General features: G+C 36.4%; 1 protein-coding gene across 2 annotated transcripts in view; it reads left to right on the top strand.

The window, feature by feature from the left end:
- The first annotated feature begins 10,519 nt into the window (after nucleotides 1-10,519).
- Nucleotides 10,520-17,815, top strand: part of MYPN (myopalladin) — a 100,274-nt gene continuing 92,978 nt past the window's right edge. The window contains exon 1 of one of the 2 annotated variants that reach the window (XM_055325374.1): nucleotides 10,520-10,543. The gene's annotated coding sequence lies outside the window, so the exon portion shown is untranslated. The remainder of the gene's footprint in view (nucleotides 10,544-17,815) is intronic. The other variant, XM_055325377.1, reaches the window with a different exon arrangement.

Below are 17,815 nucleotides of genomic sequence, written 5' to 3'. Positions count from 1 at the left end.
ATTTTAACAGCCCAATTGAGTGTTCCTAATGAGTGATGAAACTGATTTCTAGGAACCTTGGGAGATGGAGGCAGAGGGAGCTCCTTAAAACCCTTGTTGGGGGGATCCCTGGGTGGCTCAGTGGTTGGCGCCTGCCTTTGGCGCCATGGCGCGATCCTGGAGTCCCACGACGGGCTCCCGGCATGGAGCCTGCTTCTCCCTCCTCCTGTATCTCTGCCTCTCTTTCTCTCTATGTCTATCATAAATAAATAAATAAATAAATCTTAAAAGAAATTTAGAAAAAACCCTTGTTGAGGAGATGCCACACATACCACTTCTGCACCAATAACATTTGCAAGAACCACATACCTAGATACAAAGGACCTGGGAAACACTACAGTCTGAGTTCCCAGGTACTTCTTTTTTTTTTTTTAAGATTTTATTTATTTATTTATTTATTTATTTATTTATTTATTTGAGAGAGAGAGAATGCAAGAGCACAAGCAGTGGAGAGAGAAAAGCAGGCTACCCATCGACAGGGAGCCCAGTGCGGTGCTCAGTCCCAGGACCCTGATCTTGACCTGAGCTGAAGGCAGATGCTTAACTGACTGAGCCACCCAGGCACCCTGCCAGGTGCTCCTTTAAACTATGGAAGAGAAAGCATGAATTAGTGGACAGCTATCCCTGCCATATGGATGCATCTTTGGAATATTTTTAAAGATGAGTCTTGCTTGTTAGAAAGTGGAAAGGACATTTCTAGATGTTTGTTTTAACCTTATAAACCTATGAAACTATGGTGCAAGATCTTAGAAAACAACCTTTAAGTTAAGACAGGTTCAGAGGGTAGTTTGTTGTATAAAAGCAGCATTAGATAAATGAGTATGGCCTCTGGTGCTGGTTTCTATGGATTCAGAGCCTGAGGCTACAGACCATCTCAGACTTCTGTCCTTCTATCTTCTCAAAGATACCTAAAGATATTTATTAATGGTCTATTTTACAGAAAATTACCTCTCAATCACAATTTCTATAGGTGGGGAATGTTGATGATCCATATTTCACTGGGTTCTGAGGATTTAATAAGGTAACATGTACAGTGCACTGTACCTGGCAAGTGTTTAGAAGATATTAGCTATTTAGCATTTCATCTCACCAATAATGATGTAATTTTAATTTAGAAGAAATGTAAAATACCTTTTCCTTATTGTGTTATTTTCATTAATAATAATAATAATAATGCCCAGACTGTTGAAAGACCACTAAAATAGATATTCATTCTGTCACACTCTACCCTTTTTTCCTTTCCATCCAGACACACTGCTTGCACTGGATCTCACCTCACTTCCATTTATGTCTCTACTGGTCACTTCTCTAGTCTTCCTTGACCATCCTATCCATATACTACCCCGGCCATCCTATCCATATACTACCCCCAACTCTCTAGAATCTTACCATGCTTTATTTTATTTCATATCCATGATCACTACCTGATATTTTATTGTATAATACATAAATGCATAATATTTATTATATTGTATGTCATATATTGATATCTTTTAAAATAATCAATTATATACAATCTGTATATACAGCTTGCCTTGAATAGCACAAGTTTGAACTGCATGAGTCCTCTTACATGAATTCCTCATGATAAAGTACTGTAAATATATTTTCCTTATGACTTTTTACTTTTTAAATTTTCTTTTCCGTAGCTTACTTTATTGTAGGAATACAGTATATAGTACATATAACATACAAAATATGTGTTAATCAACTGTTGATGTTATTGGTAAGGCTTCTGGTCAACAGTAGGCTAGTAATTAAGTATTTGGGGAAGTCAAAAGTTATACATGGATTCTGCAGGTGACCCATAACCCCTACATTGTTCAAGGGTCAGCTGTGTTATATAGATAGATATATAACTTTTGTCTCCTCCACTGCAATGAAAACTCCATAAAGGCAGGAATTTTCTCTGTTTTACTCAGCGCTCTAGTCTAAGTATCTTGAACAGTTCCTAATCTACAGCAAGTACTCAAAAAATTATTGAATTAATTTATTAATAGTATTGGTAGCATAAATTATCACAACCTTTTTATCAATAAATTTGCCAGTAATATTTCAAGAGCTAGTAAATTTCACTCAGCAATAGTTAACAATATTTGTTATGAGACATTGTACTAAACTATTTTTTTTTAATTTTTTTAATTTTTATTTATTTATGATAGTCACAGAGAGAGAAAGAGAGGCAGAGACATAGGCAGAGCGAGAAGCAGGCTCCATGCACTAGGAGCCCGACATGGGATTCGATCCCGGGTCTCCAGGATCGCGCCCTGGGCCAAAGGCAGGCGCCAAACCGCTGCGCCACCCAGGGATCCCTGTACTAAACTATTTATCTGTATTATATTGCACCTGGACTCTGTCCTAAGAAAATACAAGATGTAGTCAACAAATCTTTATTGTGAGCACCCACTGTGTGCCATGTCCCAATTCTAATAGGAGAAATAGATAAAAACAAAGAGGCAGCAAATAAAATTATGAACAAAGATTTTTATTGTGATATTGTGATTTCTAATAGCAAAAGTTAAAAACAACCTAAATTCCAAAAAATGGAGAAATGGAATGTGTGCAAATGTTAGTCTTTTTATTGTTCACTTTGATAGAATTTGTCACCAGTTGCCGCCAAATCATAGGTTCTGCCGTGAGGGGACAACTGGACAAACCTCCTTCAGTCATTTTCCCCACTCCTGCCTTCCAAGTTCAGAGTGTTCAATCAAGCAGTTACTACATCAGCCCCTCAGTGAGTCCCTCCATCTTTTCATACAATTTCATGGGCCCAGTGTTTATCTCATCTTCTTGGTCTGACCTAGCATTATGGCCTCCGCCTGAAATGTACAAAAGACAGGCAGATCTGTAAGATTCTTGAACAAATCATTACTGAACACCTACTCTTGTGCTGTCTTCCCTCTTCTAGTATGATATATATAAAACAAGTAGGCACCAAATAAAAGTAGTTCAAACTGTAAAAATATCAGGGAGATAAATAAAAGATAGAAATGGAGAATAGAGTAAGTCATTGAAATAGAATGGACAGTGAAGGCTTCAATAGAGGAGTTACTATTAAAATTGAAAACAGGAGCACCTGGGTGGCTCAGTCAGTTATGCATCTGCCTTTGGCTCAAATCATGATCCCAGGGTCCTGGGATGGAGCCCTGCATCAGGCTCTCTGTTCCACGGGGAGCCTGATTCTCCTTTTCCATCTGCCTGCCGCTCCCCCTGCTTGTGTTTGTTCTCTCTCTCACACACAAATAAATAAATTAATTAAATAAATAAATAAATAAATAAATAAATAAAATCTAAAAAACAAAAACAAAAAACAAAGAGAAGGGTCAAGCCTTATGGAAAGAGAGATGAGAAAACATTCTAAATGGAGAAAGCACAGTGAAGCCTTTGAGGGAGGAAGGAACTTGGCATTTTCCAGGAATTGAAAGAAAATCAGAGTAGATGGAGTTCAGGGGCACGAGATATGTTTGATGATAGTCAGAGGCTAGGTCAAGTAGATCATATTAAAGGGTTTTATTGCAACTATTATTCAAGAGGGTTAAGCCAGGAGAGAGGGGCAACAATTTTAAGTGTTAAAAAAGATTACTTTTGGGAACATCTGGGTGGCTCAGTTGGTTGAGCATCTGACTTTTGGTTTTGGCTCAGATCATGATCTTGGGGTCTTGAGATCAAGCTCTACATTGGGCTCTGCACTCAGCGGGGAGTCTACTGGAGATTCTCTCCCTCTGGCCTCCCACCCCCACTCTCTCTCAAATAAATAAATAAATCTTTAAAAAGAAAAAGGTGACTTTTGCTGCTGAAGTGGACAGGACTGCTGAAGTAGAGGAGGGTGAAGTGGATGAAGTTATTTAGGAGGCTTTACAATAATTTAAGTGAATTAATAGTGGTGGGGACTACAGTAGTGGTGATGGTGGTAAAGTGAAGAAAATAGGTTCAAAACATACTTTGGGGGATAGGACTAGCAGGGTTGCAATGGATGGTTTGTAGGGGATCAGAAAATAGGAGGAATGTTGGGTGATCACCACTAGTTTTCTGACTTGACATTTACAAAGATGAGGATGGCTGTTGAGAGAAGAGAGAAGACACGTTTTCACTGGAGAAATTGTGTTTCATTTTGATTTTAAGTTTGAAAAATCAAGAATGTGTTTCTGTATTCATTTGGTAGGGCTTCCATAACAAAATATCACAGACTAGGTGGCATAAACAACAGAAAATTATTTTCTCTAAATTCTGGAGGCTAGAAGTCAGACACTAAGGTGTTGACAGTTTTGGTTTCTTCCGAGACCTCTCCTTGGTTTACAGATTGCCTCCTTCTCCCTGGCTGATCACAGGGCCATTCCTTGGTCCCTGTGTTCTCTGTGTCCTAGTGTCCTTGTAAAGACACTGGTCATATAGGGTTGGGGCTCACCCATTTAAACTCAGTCTACTTTAATTCTTTAAAGCTCTATTTCAGGGGTGACTGGGTGGCTCAGTGAGTTAAGTGTCTGCCTTCAACTTGGGTCATGATCCTGGGGTGCTGGGATCAAGCCCCAAGTTGTACTCCCTGCTCGGTGGAAATCCTGCTTCTTCCCCTACCTGCTTGTACATATTTTCTCTCTCTCTATCTCTCTCTCTCTCTCTCTCTCTCTCAAATAAATAAAATATTTTTAAAATAATAAAAAATTTAAAAATAAGGCCCTATCTCCAAATATGGCCATATTCTGAAGTACTGGGGGTTAGACTTCAGGATATGATTTTGGGAAGACATAATTGAGCCCTTAACAGTTTTTTTAAATTGCATTATAAAAAGTCTTTCTTCTGTTATCTTAGTTGTGTATGAGCTTAGCCCAAAGTGAGTGAGATAGAAGAAAAAACTCTCTTTTTTAAAAAAAAGATTTTATATATTTATTCATGAGAGACACAGAGAGAGGCAGAGACATAGACAGAGGAAGAAACAGGCTCCCCGCGGGGACCCCAATGTGGGACTCGATCCCGAAACTCCAGGATCATGACCTGAGCTGAAGGCAGATGTTCAACCGCTGAGCCACCCAGGTGTCCCAGAAAACACTCTCTTTTGCCACATAGATGAGAAAACACAGAAAAAAATTCTGGCCCTTTTTAATCCAAGCAAAAACATTTTATTGATAATATTATATGTTATGATATATGCTGTCTAATCTACAACATTAAGATTAATAATTCTGAATATTTATTATAGAATATTTCTCAACTGTCAGTGTCACAACTATGCTAACCTCCTTTCTTGCTTCAAATATACATTCCGGCTTCAGTTACTTTCTTAGTATCCCAGCATGAATCAGTAGTAAATGTTCATGTTATGAGTATCTGAAATATTTTTAAATGCTCTTTTTATAACTCTATAAATTCTTTGTGTTTGCTTTTCACCCCCTAATTACCAGAATTCAGCTAGCATTCAAATAGACATAAGCCCGAAAATCACATGTAATGTGGTCCTTGACCAGTATGTGGGGATGTGTCCATGCCTTTGAAATTACAGTGAGATTACTCCAGTTACTACACTTTCTAAACAGAAAGTTATCAAAACATCGTGGAGTTTTTTATGTGTCGATGGTGGCAAAAACAAAAATTGTTAAAGTCTTAACTGTGTGATAAACTATACTTTAAAATTAATTTTATCCTGAAGCAATCAGAAGATGAGGGTTCTGTAAGTCCAATTAATAATGAACATCACCAAAGCAATAGAATGTGAAGTATGGGATCTATACTTCTATGAATCTTTTAAATCTGTGTTTTCTTAAAAACAAAAACAAAAACAAAGTAGCAATAAAGAGGAAGAATCTCAACTACTAGAACTTAACAGTTAAACTTTTGGGCAGCAAATGGAGTTATTTTGTTGCTACTGATTTCAGAGTCTTACAAAGATATTTGAGGTTGGGAAGTTCCAATTTAGCTGTTAGAAATATGAAATCTGGGAAATTTGATTTATTTTGTCCCTTGTCCCAGGTCCTACACCAAGCTATCATTAATATAACCATCAAGTCAAAGGGCAAGATTATATATGTATGTATATAGAAACACATAAGCACACACATACATATATACATACATAGACATATTTTTTTGTAAGTGTATATTTTTAAGTGACATGTCTCACTGCCCTCAAACAGGATCAGGACTAAAGCTAATTATAACTACAGGTTTGTGTCAAATTAACAGTACTACTTCTTTGAACACAAATTAGCTGCAGCATGATTATCTCCATCTATTGAATCCTTTAATAATAACTTCCAAAGTAATGGTATAAAAGAAACAGCATTGCTGTGCTTCCTAATCAACTATCACTTTTTATAAGGAGAACTGACAACATATTTTAAGAGTGTTAAAAACCTTATGAAGGCAGCACAGAGAACTGCAAAATTAAGGAAAAACTTTTTAAACTCCCCCTCAAAAAACCATAAATAAATAAATAAACAAACAAACAAACAAACTCCCCCTCAATGCTCATATGACCCATGTACTCTAGAACCAACTGTTGGTTGTCTTCAGCCTACAGATAACTTTCATACTTCTTGATTAGCAAATTTTTAAAAATGTGTGCTGCTACTCATAGTTTTTGGGGGAAAAATAAAAAATATATAACTGGGATCCAGAAATAAAACAGACATTTTTGTGGGCAGATTTTCATTAGAATTTGAAAATGTGTTCTTATAGTCTCAATGTAAGATCTTATAGCCTGAAGGAACAGTTGAGAGTAGTGACTAGGCAGGACAGAGTGTTCCTAGAAGACAAATTATAGTTGCCACCTCCACATTGCCTAAATACAGTTTAAACACATTAAAATGACATAAATGTTTGTTCAAGAAGAATGTCATGCAGTTCAAGCTTGTTTTACTTTTTTTTTGAAATATATTTTTTTTATTGGAGTTCAGTTTGCCAACATATAGCATATCACCCAGTGCTCATCCTGTCAAGTGCCCCCCTCAGTGCCCATCACTCAGTCACCCCAACCCCCTGCCCACCTCCCTTTCCACCACACCTTGTTCAAGCCTGTTTTACTTTTAAAAAGGAGAGAGAGAAATTACTCTTTGTAAACATAGGGATATGAAAAGTGGAAGTGTTGTATGCTGTTTACACAAACAACTTCGTCTGTTCGATCAGTTTCGATCAAACTGTTCCCGTTCGCAAGTTCTGATATCGTTGACAATAAAATAGAAATATTGTGGAATGGTGAACATTAAACTTGTTCTTAGTGTGGAAAACATCTTTTTAAAATGCAAGGTACGGGATCCCTGGGTGGCTCAGCGGTTTAGCGCCTGTCTTTGGCCCAGGGTGCGATCCTGGGACTCCAGGATCGAGTCCCGTGTCGGGCTCCTGGCATGGAGCCTGTCTCTCCCTCTGCCTGTGTATTTGCCTCTCTCTCTATGTCTATCACAAATAAATAAAATATTTTTATTTTTTTTATTTTTTATTTTTAAATAAAATATTTTTTAAAAGAATAAAAAAATAAAATAAAATGTAAGGTACTGCATCATCAGAGAATGTAATTACACACTAAATCTATGGTCAGGGTAAAAAAACTTTATCATCTGTGTCTAACTTAGTTACAAATAGACTGGGTAAAGATTTATTTAACGTAAAAACTTCTGCTTAAAATCTAAATTTGTTTAGTATGGGTAATTGTCATTTAAAAATTAAAATAGGTTTTATTTTAAAATATTAATGCTTATTGTTGATAATTCAAACATACAAAGAAGAAAATAACCATCAGAAATACCTCCTTAGGAGATACACATGGCTAACATTTTATTGAACATCATTCTGATATTTTCCCTACTCCAAAGTATATTATACATACATTAAGGTCAATGTAAGTTTACCTAATGGATCTTGAGCTTTGTAGCCTATTTTTTGACTCAACAGGGTGCCAAAGACATCTTTCCAAGTATTGGGCTGCTAAGGACCTCTTTCTAAGTATCAGAGGCTTAAAGTTCATGTAGAAGACATGCCCAGACCATGAAACTACAGGACCAATTATCCACAAATCTGAATAAATAATATGTTCAGTCTTCTCTTGTTCAAGTCAAATAAAATCTTTTTTTCTAGTGTTATGAAGTAGAATTGGCATGTAACATTGTGTAAGTTTAAGGTGTACAATGTAATGATTTGATATATGTATGTATTGTGAAATGATTACCACAATAAGAGAAACACCTACATTCTCTCAAAAAAAATCCTATTAACTTGAATGTATGCGGATATATCTTGTTACACTGATATTCATCATCTGTGTTTTCACCCCTGGAATTGGCTTCTTCAGATTCTTCAACCCTTCTGGCTCCATAGAATGGCAAAATATTGGGGTGCCTGGGTGGCTCAGTGGTTGAGCATATGCCTTTGACTCAGGTAGTGATCCTGGGTCCTGGGATTGAGTTCTGCATCAGGCTCCCTGTGGGGATCCTCTGCCTATGCCTCTATCTCCATCTCTCTGTCTCTCTCTCTCTCTGTCTCTGTCTCCCATGATTAAAAAAAAAAAAGAATAGCAAAATGTTTATGGGAATATAAAGGAGAGCCTTGAGATACTGCTTAGCATATCCATCTTGTCTACTACCTTTGTATATTTGTATCATTTAAGTTAATAAGCAATTTGTTTGGTTATAACAATAACACATGAAGACATAGTTGCCTTGCTTTGTGGCCATAATTATTCAAACTTTCATCCCTCCTACCATTACCTCAGTTCTAATTATCCAACCTGGGCTTCTGCCATAGCCTGTCCTGGCTCTTTGGTTCATCCACACAACCACTGGGGTGATATTTCTAAAATGCAGATTTGATCATATCTCCTTATAATTTTTTATCATCTAGGCATTTAACATGCTATGTAATCAGTCTTTACCCCCCTCTGCAACCTCATCCCTACCACATCCTCCAAATCAAACCTTTATTTTATGAGCTATGAAAAATTCTCATACCTTCCCACATTTTCATGTTGTTTCTTTTTTTTTTTAAGATTTTACTTATTTATTCATGAGAGGCACAGAGAGAGAGAGAGAGAGAGAGAGAGAGAGAGAGAGGCAGAAACACAGGCAGAGGGAGAAGCAGGCTCCATACAGGGAGCCCGACGTGGGACTCGACCCAGGTCTCCAGGATCACGCCCTGGGCCGAAGGCAGGCTCTAAACCACTGGGCCACCAGGGCTGCCCTCGTGTTGTTTCTTTAATGTAGGGAAATTATCATTTTTCAAGATTCAGTTTAATCAGTACTTTCCTGTGAAGACTTGGGAGAACTCAGTCCTCTGTTGTAGAACTTGCCATTTTACAACATAATCAATTGCCTGTCTTCTCCCTCACTAGGTCAGGTCAAGGTCAGGAACTTGGGTCTTTTCACCCTTGTATCCCCAAGAATAAATAAATATTAATTATTTCATATTAGTCAGAAGCTCTAGTTGCCATAATTTTTATCTTTTAATAATAAAACATGAGAGAGAAATTGTTAGGAAATCTTTCAAAACAATGTCTCCAGGGAAAAAGTTTTTCTTTGTTTAGATTATAATCTTTCTAAAGGAGGGGCCTGTATTATACTCTTTAAATTTTTTTCCAATGCCTGGGAGAGTACTATGTTCATAGAATAATCTGAAGTCCATTTTTACTGATTAACCAAATGAGCGAATCCATTTATTACATCAGAACTAAATCTCAACAGGAATTTATAAGCTCTGCCTCTTTGAATCTCTATGTATATTGAAATATCTTGTAAGTTCTTTGATGACAGGAGCTCTGCCTTATTGATTTTTATATTCCTAGGTCGTAACTGAGCATAGAACACAGTAGAAGTTTGATAAATCTGTTATAAAGATTACATTAACGAAACACACATCTGCTTTGCTTCTTATTGTACCTCTATGACCTAAGGCAAAATCTCTTTTTAAATAATTTTATTTTTAAAAATTTTAATTCTAGTATAATATACAGGAATGTATTAGTTTCAGATATACAACATAGTATATAATAATTCTATATATTATTATGTGCTCATCAAGGGAAGTGTCCTCTTGATCGTCTTCATCTATTTCACCCATCCCTAAGACAACACCTTACCCACAGTAAAAACCCAGTAAATATTTTTTAGATAAATATGATTTGGAATCTGGCTATTGAAGGACAACTAAAATCTAATGCAAAAAAGTTTTCCGTGTTCCCTTGGATTCAGGAATAAATTCAGATTAGAATAAGTGTAATTGTGAAAGATATTTTATTTATTACCATGAAAGAGCTCAACATCACGGAGGTGGGGAGGTGGAGAAGAAGAGAAAGAAGTTGGAAACAAACAAGTGAGACTCAGAGGAGAAAATAGCTCCTCCGAGGGGAGCCACATGCTCTGATACCCATGGCAGCCGCATGAGGAAGCAACCTAAAATTAGCAGAATGGGCAAGCCCAGGGAGGGAAAGCCACAGCAGCTCTCCCTGCCCTCAACAAGTGAGGTGAAGGGCCCAGAGCCCTGGGGGAACCCTCCTTAGCCTGTGGAGCTCCACTGCATTTCATGCCAGGTAAGGCTCTTCCTTGGAACTCACCTTGGGATATAAAGCAAGAGACTTCTTAAGGGGATGTCCAGACAATTGAAAGATTTAATATTGCCTAGTAATGAGGTACCTCTAGGAATCTAATGATTAAGAGAGCAGTAAAAGTATTCCTTATATCCAACTTTACATAAAGTATTCGACTGAACCACCCCTTTTTACCTTGTTGAATTGAGGCTCTCTGAGGTATGTAGATGCTGAGATTTGGGGTTTTTTAATAAAGTGTTGAAAGTAAAGGGAGGAGGCTGTCCTAAAAAAATTGTAAATCCATGTGCAAGAGGAATGAGGAAAAGATCCCTCACAGTGGCATAAGAAAAAGGATGAGATACTGTAGAGCCAAAAAGGAAAGATTAGCGAGAACACAAATAGGACTACAGTGTGCATTTTTCACAGATAAAGTACAGAGTTGTTGAGCTGACTGAGGGGAGACAACAGAATTCTGGAGGGGGCCAGGATTGTCTCAGTGTTATTATTTCATAACAGATCAGTGATTTATTTTATGATGCACATATATTATTCCCAGTGGGGGTATTCATCTATCACTCTCCATGGTTCCTGTAAGTTCCTATTTTCTGTAGATTTCCTATTATCTGTAGATTTTATATTATCTATTGCTTTTGGAAGTTATAATTCATTAATGATAAAAACCTCTAGTGCTACTAAAAGGGTGTCTCACATGGTTGATTTGAGGGATTGTGCAATTGGATAGGAGAAATTCAGAACTACTTAAAATTACAGCGGTATTGAGATATAATTCACATACCATACAATTAACCTATTTAATGTGTTCAATACAGTGTTTTTTAAAGTATATTTACAGAATTCTGCAACCATTGCTGCCATCAATTTTAGAACATTTTGTCACCTCCCCAACTAAAAAAAAGCCCCCCCAAAACAAAACAAACAAAAAAACCCCATCCTATACCGAAAAGCAGGCACTCCTCATTTCATCCAACATTTCCCTCCCACACAGCCCTAGGATCTACTTTCTGTTTCTATAGATTTGCCTTTTCTGAACATTTTATTTATTGCATATGATTTCATTATGCAATCATACAATATGTAGTCTTCTGTATTTTTTTTTTTGGTGGGGGTAGTTAATGTTTAAGTGTGTAGCTACAAAGAAAAGAACCCTCTTCTATTGGGAGTATTAAGTGTCGGTTCATCCTAAAAGAGACTTGTCATTGCCTCCAGTCTCCATTTATGAGCATTTATAACCCATTACTCTAAGATTATTCATTTATATGGCACTTCAGTGCTATATATAATCATGTAATTAATAAATGTTTGTCTATCACTTTTATTAAATGATAATCTTGGATATAACCTCATGGGATAAAGTGCATCCATTCAGGATATCATTAGATGGTATATCCTAAGGTTTGGTAAACAATAATAAATAAAGTAAGATGTAGTATGTCTAAAACATTGGCAGGTATTAGATTCTCAGAAAATAGCCATATATTCCTCTATGCCACTTTTAATGTCAAACATTTAATTATTAAACATACAGAGCAGATTTGAAGAAACTCTTAACCTAGCAGAGGGCTTTAAACATACTAGTTACTCAATAAATGCTTATTAAAATAGGGAAGGGAGTATTTTACAGCTATAATAATATTTCATAAAGGCTGTGGAAAACAGTTTCGTATGCTGGACTAGGAGGCACCAATTGTAATTTCAAGTTCAGGCCGATATCAACTGCAGTCTTGGACAACTGACTTACTTTCTCTGATCCTCAATTTATCTACAACTCCAGACTGAGAATGATATGCTGGATCATAGCTAAAATGCCATCCCAGTTGTTCATACTGTGGAAATATCTTAAGGCAAGGTCTTCAAGACACTTCTGCCCTATATTTATTTCATGCTAAAGGTCACACACTGAGTTATAGGATTGCTCCTTAGGGAAGTCCAATTGGTTGTCCTAAGATCTTGCAGCTTATAATTACCTTGGTAAAATCACCAGATTCTATCACCTGATCTTCAGCTGTCAAAGCTCAGGAGCCTAATTTGTTTTTCAAAATTTCTTTTACTGATCCATCCTTTAGCAGTGTACTTACCTTATCCAAACGTTCACAAAAGTCATACAGCATCCACAATTCCAATTTGTTAATTTACAAGAAAGATGGCTTTTTGACAGATCAAAGGTGATGTTCTCCTATCAACTTACTTTTTCTCTGCAAGGAAATCTATTTTTTTAAAAAAACTAAATTGAAATCAGAATACTGCTATGTGGAACATTCGTGAAGCACATGAAGAATTAGAAAACTGCTTTCAGCCTTGCTGTAGTTCACTGCATTTACTTTTCAAGTATTATAAAGGATTGGAGCAAAACAGGTAATTGGCCACGGCATTTCGCAGTGTTGGCCTGGGACTCCCAGTACCACTGTCAGGATCAGGTAAAGGCTCTCTTGGATAAATGCTGCTGATTCTTCTTTGATTTCTCTTTCCTACTTGTCATTTTGATTACTTCCTCAGATATAGATGTAGGTGTAGATACAGATAAAATGTAGCCACATATTTATATTTATATACACATACATTTGGTAGATAGATAACACCAATTAGGTGATATCCAAATTTTGCTATTTTTTTTTCCTTCGGGTGTTCTTGGAGGTTTTTTTTTTCCTATTTGTCTTGAGGGGAGACTATTGTTTTTTCTCTTTATAAATATAATACATGCGTATATATAAAATATATGCTTAGTAGAAGAATTTAAAAAGTACAACCAAGGGGATCCCTGGGTGGCTCAGCGGTTTAGCGCCTGCCTTCCGCCCGGGGCATGATCCTGGAGTCCTGGAATCGAGTCTCGTTTCGGGCTCCCTGCATGGAGCCTGCTTCTCCCTCTGCCTGTGTCTCTTGCCTCTCTCTCTCTCTCTCTCTCTCTCTCTCTCTCTCTCTCTGTGTGTGTGTGTGTGTGTGGTGTGTCTCATGCATAAATAAATTAAATCTTAAAAAAAAAAAGTACAACCAAGAAAAAATGTGAGAGAAAATCCCCCATAATTCCACTTCCTAGATATAACCGTTTAACATTTAGGAATATTTTACTCCAGAACTTTAAAAAATAAAACAGAGGCATATTATAAACACTGTTTTGGCGACTTTTAAGGAAAATTTTATATATCATAATTATCTTTTGATGTTAAAAATGTATGCTGTTTTTTAATTTTTGCTACTACAAACAGTTCTTTATGAACATCCTTATAAATATATTGGAATGATAGTTGTTCTTTTCTTAAATTTACATACATTAGTCAGTGTATGTTGATTTTCTATTTTAATTTTCTGAGTGTTAGAGGTGCTCTACTGATGCCTCCATGTGTTTCCTATAATATAAAATTCTTTTTTAGCCCTTCTTAAAAAAAAAGATTTTACTTATTTATTTGAGAATGAAAGAGAAGAGAGGAGCAGAGGGGGAGGGAGCAAGACAAGCGGACTCCACACTGAGCATGGAGGCCCTCTATCTCATGACCGGAGATCATGACCTGAGCAGAAACCAACAGTTGGCTGCTTAACTAACTGAGCCACCCAGGCGCCCCAATATAAAATTCTATCATATTTATATATCACTTCTAATTATTTTTTTGTTTATATATCACATTTAGATTTTAAATACTTTATAATTATACTTATATTCATAATCTCTTGAAACAAAATATTTTCCTCAGTTTTCAGTAACTGAAAAAATAAGTTAACTAAAGCATATAGCATGATTTGCTCAAGGTCACATAGCTAAAGAGAGAGCTGGAGCTAGAACTTGCTTTTTTCCTTAGGTCAATGTTTTCCGACTTGTGAGTAAGACCCCTGGACAACCATGAAACAATTGTAAAGGATCCACAAATGCATGTGTACATCGAACATTGTGTGAAAACAGAATAAACATATTACTTACTAGTATTACCAGTAATAAAACATAAATTTGTTGGAAATAAATATTAATGATTGCTTTTTGTCATTACATATTTTTAAATCAATAGGTAAAAAATTATCATCACTTAAGAAATCCATAACATCTTTTAAAAAGATTTTATTTATTTATTCATGAAAGACACACAGAGAGAGGCAGAGACATAGGCAGAGGGAGAAGCAGGTTCCCTGCAGGGACCCTGATGTGAGACTCGATGCCAGGATCCTGGGATCACAACCTGAGCTGAAGGCAGACACTCAACCACTGAACAACCCAAGTGCCCCTACAACATTTTTTTAAAAAGATTATTTATTTATATAAGAGAGAGAGCATAAGCAGGGGGATGAGGAGGGTCAGAGGAAGGGTCATAGGAACAGAGAGAAACAGACCCTCCACTGAGCAGGGAGCCTGATGTAGGGCTCCATCCCAGGACTCCAAGATCATGACCCAAGTGGAAAGCAGACACTTAGCCAACTGGACCACCCAGGTGCCCCAAGAGATCCACAACATTTTAAATGTGTCCTTATACTTAAAAGAATTAGGAAACTGCTTTTGGCCTTGCTGTAGTTCACTGTATTTGCTTTTCAAGTATTATAAAATGGCTTAGAACTCTTGACAAAGCTATAAAAATATGGCCAGCAGTATTTTTTCACAAATAAAATTCCCCTTGTGAGATGTAAATTGTGCTGCCCTAAGATAATCTTACTGTGTCTTGTTCTTTAGAACTTTCAAAGAAAACAAAACAAAAAAAATAGGTGATTGTAACTGTGTAAAGATGTAAGACATGAAAGGAGGTGAGACATGAAAGGTATGCCAATAACTCTTTCTTGCCATCATTTGCAGACGTGTCCTGGACACTGGCAAGGTAGAAGATTCAATCATAAATCACATCGCAGACTGGAGGCCCCTGCCTCTCATCTCAAGTATGAGCCATTTCACAACTCTACAGACTCAGTACTTAGAACTAGCCCAACACAGACTCTTAAAGCAGAACCTTTATGTTTAAGAAACTGATCAGAAATTAACAGTTTAAGGAATTCCTCCCTAAGCTTTCTTTAGAAAGTTTTGAATATTCTTAATAGGTTACCTCGAACTATAAGTGGTCATATTTATGGGAACAGAAGGTAAAATGATTGTCAGGGGCTGGGTACAAAAAGGAATGGGGAGTTATTGTTTAATGAGTCCAGAGTTTCAGTTTTGCAAGATGAAAAAAGTTGTGAAGATGGAAGGTAGTGATGATCATGCAACATAAATGTACTTACCACTACAGAGCTATGCACTTAAAATGGTTAAAATGGTACGTTTTATGTCACATATATTTTACCACATTTAAAAATAAATTTTTTAAACAAATGAAATTTTTTAAAAAAGAATATGTTATGTAGAGATGGGATTTTGAAATAGATTTTTTGACTAGGACTTTTACTTAGAATGTCAAAATAGAACAGAATTATGCTAGTACATTTAATTTCTTTTTGTATGAATATGATTCAGAGATGGGTAAAAGATACTTATACTTCTTTTTTTTTAAGCTTTATTTATTTATTTGAGAGATAGCATAAGTGGGAGGGGCAAAGGGAGAAGGAGAAAGAATTTCAGACTCTGTGCCAAACACAGAGCCCAATATGGGGCTCGATCTCACCACGTGAGCTGAAACCAAGAGTTCAACACTTAATCAACTGCACCACCCAGGCGCCCCAAGATATTGATACTTCTCATAATTCCTAAATCCTATGTATGTGGACACAGTTCACCAAAACTTGAAGATAAATAAAATAATAGAGATCTATGTAAATAATAACACTCAGATTGTTTTCTAGTAGTGAGTTGCTGTGTAACTAAGGTGATTATTCTTTCTGTGTATCAGTTTCCTCATATGTAAAACATGAGTATTAAAACATTTGCCGACAGGACTCTGATGAGAAATCACTAACAAAAAATAATAAAATATGTTTCAGATACAGTGTTAATACATAAAAGCATTTAAATAAGATTTAAAACATAACTCTTCTTTATATTTGACATCTGCTCCAGTCCATCATCATTTCCATTCCAGCATTTACTTAATAGCTTTAAATCTGCTTTATCTTACTCTGCATGATCTTCCTATGCATTCAGCCTTAGTCTATTAGATAATTCAGAATCATGGAAATATTAAGATATTCCTCACTTCTCTAGCTTTCTCCTATCTAAATCACTTAACCTTAACAATTCTTTTGTTAACCTAAGCTGAATATCAGTCTTATGCTAACATTCTTTTTTAGATCATATGAGAAATAAGATACTTATCAGTACCCTTAATTATTATTTTCTTGTCATAAAGCACATACCATAAGAGTGGATATACTGCTGTGATATTTGTCACCACTCTACTTATTTGGCTAAAGAAGTCTCGTTTGATACCTGGGTTGTCAGATCAAATTATAATTTAAATCCTTTAGCTATGTTTAGCCCCTTGGCAATGGGTGAGTTGAGAATTTAGAATTCAGAAGCAGATGGTTCAGGAGCATGGTAACTAGATATGAAGCATTTTACCTCTATGTCATTGGTTTGAATCTGAACACGTTGATCACTGTTGGTGTTCTATACAAGATGTAAGTGATCTGATTTGAATCTCTGATGAACAGCACCCCATGTTACAAAAACTCATCACTCTTGGCACTAATTGGCATTCTTGTTGTCAGCGTCAGGAAAGAAGCCAAGGACTGAATCAGTCTGGAAACCTGAACTACTGCTGTGTCTGAGTCATCAGTCTAGGTGGCCCATTCAGCCTTTGGCCTTTCCTTAGGGTTTACAGTTTAGCTCAACTGTGTCTCCTTCACTCCCTGGAATTTCACAAAGCTAGATTAACAGATAAATAATTTAAATATATCTTTTTATAATAAAAATGGCTAACATTTATGGGCCACTTTCTAGAAGCCAGGCATTGTTCTAAGGGTATTAACTCCATTAATTCTCAGAACAATCCTATGATGTAAATACTATTATTTTCCCCACTTTTTAGAGATTAGGAAACTGGGATTAAATAACTTGCCTAAGGCTCCTCACATAAGTGGTGAAGTTGGAAGCTCTCAATAGAATTATTCTCTTCCTAAATATAGCATTTATTTGATTTTTTTTACCATATTACTTTACCACTTATATATTTTTTAAATTCTGTGTTTAAACCAAACAAGATATATTAATGTCTCAACTTTTTTTTCTTATGTTTTTAAAGATTTTATTTATTGATTCATGAGAGACACAGAAAGTGAGGCAGGGACATAGGCAGAGGGAGAAGCAAGCCCCCGCAGGGAGCCCATTGCGGGACTCAGTCCCAGGATCCCAGGATC

This window comes from Nyctereutes procyonoides, unplaced genomic scaffold, assembly GCF_905146905.1.
Source record: "Nyctereutes procyonoides isolate TBG_1078 unplaced genomic scaffold, NYPRO_anot_genome, whole genome shotgun sequence".
NCBI classification, from domain to species: domain Eukaryota; kingdom Metazoa; phylum Chordata; class Mammalia; order Carnivora; family Canidae; genus Nyctereutes; species Nyctereutes procyonoides.
This window is presented reverse-complemented; position numbering and strand designations above follow the sequence as displayed.